The 9676-nt window shown below is 47.6% G+C and overlaps 1 pseudogene; it reads right to left on the bottom strand.

The window, feature by feature from the left end:
* Positions 1 to 7879: 7879 nt before the first annotated feature.
* Positions 7880 to 8657, bottom strand: LOC127229554 (40S ribosomal protein S3-like; annotated as a pseudogene).
* Between the last annotated feature and the right edge of the window lie 1019 nt (positions 8658 to 9676).

Here is a 9676-nt window from a genome sequence, read left to right as displayed (position 1 = left end):
TCCTGCGGAGGGAAGGGCACTCCTCCTCCTCCCCCCCCTGCCAGGGCCACGCCCTCCTGTGCCAGATCCCTTCCCACCCTCCTTTCCCTCACTCTTTGTCCTGCACATGAGCTCATACAAGCATCATCTCTTGCCTTCCACCTTGCTGAGGCTCCATCTCTCAGCATCAATGCTACTATGCCAAGCACTCTAGGCTAGCTGTTCCCTGAACTTCAGACAAATCCTGTCTCCACCTCCCACAGGAAGGCTAGGATTGCAGATACTTGAACCTGGCTTGTGCAGCCCGTGCCTTTTTCTATTGCATTGTCTTCCTGGCCCTAAAGTTTCTTTCTTGCTGTTAAAAAGCACATGCTCATTGTCAAGTCATAAGAGGCAAACAGTGCAAGAACATTTGAAAAAAAAAACAATTTTAGCCAGCAGGATGACTCTGCGGGTAAAGCTGCCAGTGCAAGTCTGAGAACTTCAGTTTGACCAAGAGAACCAACCCCAGAAATATGTTCTCTGACCTTTACATGCATGTCATGGCACACACACACACACACACACACACACACACACACACACACACAAATAAATATGTACAAAGAAAATTTAAAGCCAGGTGCGGTGGCACATGCCTTTAATCCCAACACTCAGGAAGCAGAGGCAGGTAAATTTCTGTGAGTTCTATGCCACCCTGGTCAACAGAGTGAGTTCCAGAAAAGCCAGAGCTATTACACAGAGAAACTCTGTCTCAAAAATAAATAAGTAAATAGAGATGGAGGAAGAAAGGAAGGATGGAGGGGGGAAATCTAAAATAAATAAAAAACTAAGTCAAAATTTCTTCTGCCTCAGTGAGTGGGTTTTGTATGCTGCCACACAGCTTGCTCCCAGGCATCTGCCACTCAGGTACTGAGGTGCTCTATACAGATGGCTTTCAGAGTTGATGGATGGCTCTGGGTTTGAACCTGCCTTTCTGGACACACAGTGGGTTGTGGGTGGCTTCCCATGGCAGCCAGTGTGAATAGATGCTATCAGAGGTGGCTACCCACAGACCAGTATACGCATACGTATTCTGAGTCTTCTACTCTTTCCTCTGTCTTATCTTTCATCCCTGCCAAAGCATTCCAGGGCCAGAGCTCCTTTCCACTGCAGTCCTTGGAGTAAGTGACACCCGGGCCTACTGCAGCAGCTCCCCAGATGAGTCACCTGCTGTCTTCCAAGCCAGCTCCACATTTGTCAAAGCCTCAGTGACACATCTGGGTAGGAGATTAAGGAACAGTGCCCAATTGTCACCAAACTGGCTACAAAAGCAAGAGGAAGAAGCTGGTCAGGGGCAAGGAACAAGAGGAAACTCTGGAAGTGGGAGATCACTTGGATGCAATAGTGTAAGCAAGCAATGCCTGTGCTGGATGTAGGCATCTGTGGTGGTGTGAAAGAAAACGCCCCCTAAAGGGAGTGGCACTATTAGGAGGCATGGCCTTGTTGGAGGAAGTGAGTCACTGGGGAGGTAGGCTTTGAGGTCTTATATCTCATATATGCTCTAGCCACGCCCAGTGAGACAGACCACCTCCTGTTGCCTACAAGTTAAGATATAGGAATCTCAGCCACATCTCCAATACTATGTCTGCCTGTGCGCCACCATGTTGCACTATGATGATAATGGACTAAATGTTTTTCCTTTATAACAGTTGCAATGGCCTGGTCTACAGGAGCTAGTTCCAGGACAGCCTCCAAAACCACAGAGAAACCCTGTCTCTAAAAAACAAAAAAAAAGAGTTGCCATGGTCATAGTGTCTCTTCACAGCAATAGAAATTCAGCATCTACGTCCAGTGTCTGCCCTCCCTCCCTGCCCCATCAGTCTTAGAATTCTACTCAGGAACTCAACAGATGCTGTACCATCCATGCCCAACAAAGTCAGATGGAATGACATTGTTATGGTCTGAATGTAAGAGTCCCTCCAAAATGCTACTTAAGTATTTAGTGTCAGAGTAGAGGCCCTGACAGCCTTAACAAGCTATATTCAGCCCACCCGTCCTCGATAGATCAATTAACCACCCATCTTTACTATACCAATTAACCACCATTCCTCAATAGATCAATTAAACAAACAAGTAATGGCAACAAAGAGACTTGTTCAATGTGACCATACTAGGAAGAGGAACAAAGAGTTCCAGTGACGTTTTCACCCTAACAAGCTCATCTACAGGGTCCTGACATGAAGTGTAGGTTTAAATAGTGGCAGAAGTATGTATAACTAAGTAGTCCTGGTCCTGATAATCATTGATGCATTTGTTGATGCATCCAATCCTCCTGTAAGGTGATCTGACAAGTTGTCAGAACTATGTGAAATCTCTTTTAGGGAGCACAATTTCCCCTCTAGAGACTGGGTCAGGCTTCATTTAGTCTTTTCCTTCTCCCAGCATGAGATCCCTGGAGAAACTGCAATTTCTTGGGGTCCACTGTCTCAGTCTGATAGGGAGGTCACAGGTATCTATCCAGAATATCTTCATTCCTACCAAGATCATTAAAAAAGGCTTTATAGAGCAGAATTTGTCCCCAGGTAGATCCAATCATTGAGGGATGATTGGATAATGAAGCCTTGACCTACTCAATTGAGGACTTCACCAATAGATGTGTCATGTGATGGATGGCATTTCTGGGAGATGAAGGGCAGTGTGGAAGGAAGGGCCTGAATGGAGGAAGTAGATCACTGAGGACTTGGGGGAATCCTCTTTGTCTCTCTCTACTCCCTGGCCACCATGAAAAAACATCCCCACTCTGCCACATACTCACCACCACGATGATTCTGCCTCCCCTAGGAACTAATCCCAAAGCAGAGGATCTACTGATGGTCAGAAATTGTGAGCCAAACTAATCTTCCCCTTTGAACTTGCTCCTCTCAAGTATTTGTCAGCGTAATGAAAAGTCTAACATAGACACAGTCTGTTCCCAGCACAGGTCACAGGGAAGAGATGAGGTTTATTGATCTAAATGCTTCCCAGTACACCATGTACCCCGCCTTCTACCTCCATGCAGCCCTAAAGCACACTGGAGTTTGCTTGGGAAGCAAAAGGCAGACAGCCCTGCAGGTCATGGTGAAGTCCGCGCCCCTTGTCAGCCCCTGTGGGGAGTGGAGGAGAAAACTCTCGCTGGCCCCATGAGTCTGCCAGCCCAGCACAGATATACTGCCATGAACTGAGCCTCCTCCTCTGTGACAAAGGGAGAGAGAGAGAGAGAGAGAGAGAGAGAGAGAGAGAGAGAGAGAGAGAGAGGACCTGACAAGATCTATCCTAGAGTGCAGAAAACAGAAAGCCCAAGCTGAAGGCTGGCTTCACAAGAACTCTATGAAGCAGGAATAGAGTGAGGCACTCAGCAACTACCAACAATGTCCTGCCCACAGCTGAGAGGCTGGATAAGAGCCACAGACTGAGGGAGAGCCTGACACTAGGAGCAGTCGTAGCATAAGTAAGGCAAGAAATGCCCCAACCCAAGCCAGGCATGGTGGCACATACCAATAATCATAGAACTTGAAAGGTAGAGGCAAGAGGATCGGGAATTTAAGGTCATTATTAGCTACCTAGTGAGTCTGAGGCTAGTCCAGCCAGGCTACATGAGACCTTGTCTGTCCCAACCTCTCATCTTACCCTATGAGGTCCTCACAGTGTCTCCCCTTGAACAAACCCAGAAGATAAGTAAAGCAACGGTGTGTGGTCCATAAGAACAAGCCTCTGCATGGAGAGAAGGGTCAAGCATGGCTCCAGAGGAAAGGGGCATTGTGCTCTCCCACTTTGCTCCAGCATCCCAGTGGAAAGAAACTAATGCCTGCCATAGTGATTGCTTGGCTCATTCTGGTTCTTATCCTGGTCATTATCAACTGCATCACCTGTCAGTCATAAGCCCAGCCTCCCCTCTTCTCTTTAGGGACCCATGTCTTCCCTTCCATAGAAGGAACTTGGTTATCTTCTTAGATGACAACATTCAGCTCCATTCTAGGGACCACATCTCACATTCCAGTATATTAGGGTGTTAAGGGATCTGAAGCAACCACACCTCCCTCATTAACTCTGTCCAGCCTACCAAAAGCAATCTGCCCGTGAGGCTTCCACTTTTTGCCCCTTGGAGTCAAGGCATCAAGAAAATTGACATTGGCTGAGCTACTACAATACCCGGCACACCCAGTGTGTCCTGACAGTTAAGCACATTTGCTTTGAGACTAAAGGTGGGGTTCAATGGTAGATAACTTTCATGGCATGCTTTCAGCCCTGGGATCCACCCCACCCCTGGAAAAGAGTGAGGGGGCGACCTCAGCTTGGAAGCAGGTCAATCCCGGACAAATTGTTGGATTTTTCTGATTCCCAGTTTCCCCTGTCAATGGAACGCTGCCTGTAAAAACTCTGTGGTGACAATGGGGAGGGCCTGGCACACAGAGATTCCATCATCTCTCGGGAAACGTGTGCCAGATTGAGAAATGGGGATCATAGCAGATAAGGGGTTTCCTAGGGGCGTCCCCGGCCGTGACTTTTGAACCCAACCCAAAGTCAGTAACAGCCCACTGCCCACCCACTGTACCTCTCCCATCAGAAGCCAGCTCTGTGTTGTGAAGAAGCAAAGACAACACATCCTGTAGTCTTATTTTCCCCCGATGATGTTGCTTGGTTGTTGGAGACAGATGTGCATGGGTATGGGATCAGTGGCCTCCCTGGCAGCAGCTACAGGAATCGCTTAGGAAGGAGGGTGGAGGAAGACTTCAGCTGAGAAAAACCTCCTGCGTGCAAGGGGACCGGCTGAATGCATCTTGTTCTTTCACTGCAACTTCCAGCAGTAGGGACTTGAGAGGGGCCCAGGGAACCCCACCACAATCCCTAAGCTAGCTGCCAATCTAAGCAACCCCCTCATATCCTGGCTTCCAGAGCTAAAAGGTGACCCTGCGCTCTCCTTGCAAGGCCTTGGGACACTGTTCTCAGAAATCTGCTCTCTAGGAAGTGCTTCTGAAATGAACTTTGATGTGCACTAGACTGGTCTTCGTCCCCTGAGGTGAACCTTTTTCTATGCAACAGTAGGAAGTTAATCTTCCAGGCCTCATTTGTGAAGCCTAACTCCCACTAAGGTCAAGTGTTTGCAGGGGAGGGGAGACAGCACTGTGGGAGACAAAGCTGTGGCCTCCCACCAGCTTTGGGCCAAGGATAGCTGAGCACACCTGGGTTCTACAGACAGAATGAAAGCTAGCTCCTGTCTGTGGCCTCGGGGCTCTAGCCCCCTCTGGCCAGGGTTACCTGTTGCCCCCACCCTTCACTCCTTTAAAAGGAGGAAGTGCCCTTCCTTTGGAGACTGTTGTCCTGAGCCCAGCCCTGGAACGCTGGAGACATTCACTTCATGCAGAGAATGTGGAACCGCTTTCTGGGTTTAAGAAAATATATTATTGTTTACCTAAGAGTTCCTCAGTGAGAAAGGGTGTCTGCTGCTTTAAGCAGACACAGTGTATGCACACAGAAAGGCTCCAGACTTGTTTGCAGCCAAGAGGAGGGAAAAGGAGGGCATCCTGTTGTTAACCAAAAAGGCAGGTAGGCAGGCAGACAGACAGACAGAGAGACAGACAGGCAGACAGGGAATGGGTCAGCAGAGACCTAAACAGAGAAACCTAACTCATTTTTCCTCTCCACAGAGAACTGCCTTTTTTTTTTTTTTTTTCCCCAGAAGTAACTCCTCTCTTTTTCTTTTCTGGCATGTGTTTGGCCAGTCTCACCTCATTACTGCTAGTTTGCTTAAGAAAAGCATCCTTTCTCCATGTAGGCTCTGCGGGACTGACTGGCATTTCCACCTGACTGTGTCAGTCCTGGAAATTCAGGCAGCCATTTTATGAGCCGCTCCTGAACTCAGACCTTGGGCAACGGGAATGTGAAAAAGCCCGTCTTGTGCGTTGAATGGCCCAATGGCCTTGCCTCTCACACTGTGTCTGCTGCACCTGCCCTGATTCACAGATACAAAGCAGAAGTGGAGGCCTAGGAGGGCTGAGGGTGGGGCAGGCAGGGACACAACTGAGTAGTAGTGGGCCGAGGCTTCACTTTAGGACCCTCCTCCCAGCGTCCCACCCTCATAGGAAGTGTGAGAGTAGCAAAAGGGAAAAGGGGTGCCATTGGATGGGTTTCTAGCGATGTGGCTTGCCAGCTTCTCAGTGCCTCTGGTTGTCTCTGGCAACGCTTTGTCTCTTTAAGGTGCTCCAGCATCAAGACCCAAGCCCAGGATTGTCATATCCCAAGGGTGCATCTGATTCAACAACTGTCATTCCCGGTGATGTTAGCAAGAGATTAAGGGGCATCTATCAACTGCCAGTTAAATGCGGGTCTCCCAAACCTCCCTGCACGAGCTGGTTTCTCCATACTTGCATCCATCCATCCATCTCCTCACTTTAATCCTCTCTGGGCGTGCTTAGCCATGCCTTCAAGAGTCTCTCAGCTCCTCTATCTGGACCCTAACCTAAGTGTAAATCTGAGACTCCTGGCTAGCAGCTGCTCCAGCATCACCAGGAAGCAGATGGGCAACTCCAGACTTCTGCCCCACTCCGGAACTGCTATGTAAGAATCTGCCTTCTACTAAGATCTGTGGGTGCACGTTAAAGTGTGACAAGCACCATGATGACACAGTCACCCCCTCCTGCCTACGGACCTCTGTACAGGTAGCGCCTTCTATCTAAAGCACATGTATTTCATCTGCACCAGCCTTGGTCCTACTCATCCTTAACTTGCATGTCATTTCCACTGAGAGGGATCACTTGACCCTCCAACAAAAAATGTCCAGATCTTTTCCTTTTATAGTATAACTTGCAGTATGTAATTACACACCAGCTCACATCTGTCTCCATGAAAACTCAGGCCATGTTTTCCCGGCTTACCCACAATATAGTAGGAACTTGACAAATGCATGCTGACTAAATAAACATATTGCCACCTGGAGAGAGAACTGCACAGACAGACTGCATGGGACACTTAGTCTCTCTGGGCATCATCAAGCCATCCAAAAATATTGGCTGAGTATTCCTATACATCCCAAGCTGGGATCCAATGGATAAAAGGGTTGCTTGTTACAAAGTGGAGTTCAAAATGATTACTTACTGTCTTGTTCAATGGACATGGTCAGGGGCTGAATGGAACTACTTAGGTTATTCTTGTTGGTAGCAGCAAGGAACCCTCAGAATCATGGAACCCTCCTGCTTCTGGACTAGGTGTCCACATAGCCAGCAAGTGTCAAGGAGGGATTTCAAGCACACAAGAGTAAGGTATGGGTTTTTTCTCTAAAATCCATGGCTTGTGCCTTGTTTTCAAGTAAAAGGAGCAAAACACACAATTTGGGGCTGAAGAGACGGCTCAGCAGTTAAGAACACTGACTGTTCCTGTGAGGACCTGAGTTCAGTTCCCAGCAGCCACCTCAAGCAGTTCACAACCAACAATAACTCCAGTTCCAGGTGATCGAACAGTTCTTCTGGTCTCCATGAGCACAGCATGCACATGCGCACACCCACACAAAGACACATATGTATATACATAATTAAAAATAAACCTTAGAGCCAGACAATGTGGCACTCGCCTTTAATCCCAGCACTGGGGAGACAGGCAGATCTGTGTGAGTTTGAAGCCAGCCTGGTCTACAGAGTGAGTTCCAGAACAGCTAGAGCTGTTACACAGAGAAACCCAGCCATGAAAAACTAAAAATAAACATATAAGTATAAAAATAAATTTTAAAAATCCTTAAAACAATGTACATAATTTAAAACTAAAATAGCACAGAGGCTCGCATCCCTCCTCATCTTTATCTCTGTTCTTCAATATTCACTATATTTTCACTCATATCCTTTTTTTTTTTTTATGTCTTTGTGCAAGATTTTATCAAATTTCTGTGCAGGACAACATCCAGTCTCCAGATACAGCTGCCAAGACCCTGTTATGCTGTAGGCACTGGCTGGGGCATGGCAGGTGGTTCTGGCTTCCCACCCTTCTACTCAGAGATGGGGGTGGTAGGCAAGATTTCCTCTTTAGGTTCCACGATACTCACATGATCAGGCAGAGGCTTCTTGGGGCCGATCTTACCACTTGAGTCCCAGGGCAGCATGATTTTCACTTTGACGCCCAGCACACCCGGCTTGAGGAGCACATGGCACACGGAAGTGTCAACACAGTAGTTAACAGGGTCTCCACTGTGGACCATCAACCCATCCACAACTTCATGGACTTGGCTCTCTGTCCTCGTAGCTTCCCAGACACCACGACTTCACAGCCCTTGGCCCCACTCTCCATAATGAATCGAAGCACATCATAGCAGGCCCTTCGCACAGCAAGCCCTCCTAGGAGTTTTTAACGTAAAGACTCTGCCTGAGCAATGGCACACAGGCCTCTTGTGGCCTTTTCTGCCTAAAGCTCTACGCTGCCCTAAGGGAAGCCAAACCTCTTCTGAACCACAGCAGTTAACTCTCTGATCCGATGACCCTTCTCACCAAGAACATTCTGTGTTTTGGTGGCTAAAATAATGATTTCTGTTCTGGTTGGTTTAATTTGGACTTCAACACCAGAGTAGCCATCTTCAGCCAGTTCCCGAGTGAGAAACTTATTCAGTTCAGGTTTGAAAATTCCATCGGCCACAAACTTCCTCTTCTTGGAAATCTGCACCGCCATCTTGCCGCCGCATGCCATCAAAAGGCTCATCTCCATTTTTTAAGAAACTATTTCAGATCTCTAAATATACAACTGCCTCTCTTGACTTATTAATGTTAAATATTGCTTATTTAATTCTTTCCAAAACTTTTATTACATGCATGTATGGGTGCATACATGTGTATAAGGGCAACTATTTTTTTCTTTTCTCATTAGTGGAGGAGGGGCATGTTGCACAAATAAGCATATGGTGGCCAGAAGACAACATTATGGAGTCATTTCTCTCCTTTTACTTTTACATGGGTTCCAGGAATCCAACATGGGCCATCAGGCTTGCGTCATTGGTGGCAAGTTCCTTACCCACTGAGCCACCTTGCCAACCCTAATCCTCATGACATCAAGAAGCAAATTTACCCTGATGAATGTAGTCTTTATACTTCATCAAGGAAGTTTCTCTTTGCCATAGATGGGGACCACTATGGAAACCACAACCAATCAATATGAAGAGAGAGCCCAGTCCCATGGATAAGCAAAACACACTCCTAAGGCTCAGGGAACATTGAGGAAGAGGGGACGGAAAGGGTAGCAGAGCCAGAGGACCAAGAACTTTGCTGTGAGGTTGTGTCTCCTAGGAATTTCAGAAGCCACCCCCAAAAAGTCTAATCATCACGACTGCCTTAAACATGAGCTGGACAAGGGTGACAGGAGTAAGCATGCCCAAACACATGGGGGAAAGCCCTTGAGGCCTCAACTCTACACAAAGAGCTACAGGCAGCTAAGGAAAGCCGAGAGCAGGAGAGCTGGCCTTCCCCAGGGGAGAGAGCACACAGCTGGTTGCCCAGGGCCAAACAGTCAACCCTGAAAACATGCATGCAAGTAACATCATATGGACGCAGCAGGTTACATTTGGGAATATAGATATGTATGTATGGGATAACAACTGATGGAAAAAGAGGCTGTGGATTTGAAGGAGAGCAGGGAGGAGGGTATGGGGGTTTTGGAGGGAGGAAAGGAAAAGGAAAAAGGTTATAACTGAAGTTCAATCTCAAAA

Source organism: Phodopus roborovskii, unplaced genomic scaffold, assembly GCF_943737965.1.
Source record: "Phodopus roborovskii unplaced genomic scaffold, PHOROB, whole genome shotgun sequence".
Classification (NCBI taxonomy): Eukaryota; Metazoa; Chordata; class Mammalia; order Rodentia; family Cricetidae; genus Phodopus; species Phodopus roborovskii.
The sequence above is the reverse complement of the archived record's forward strand: the minus strand, read 5'-3'. Positions and strand labels throughout refer to the sequence as shown.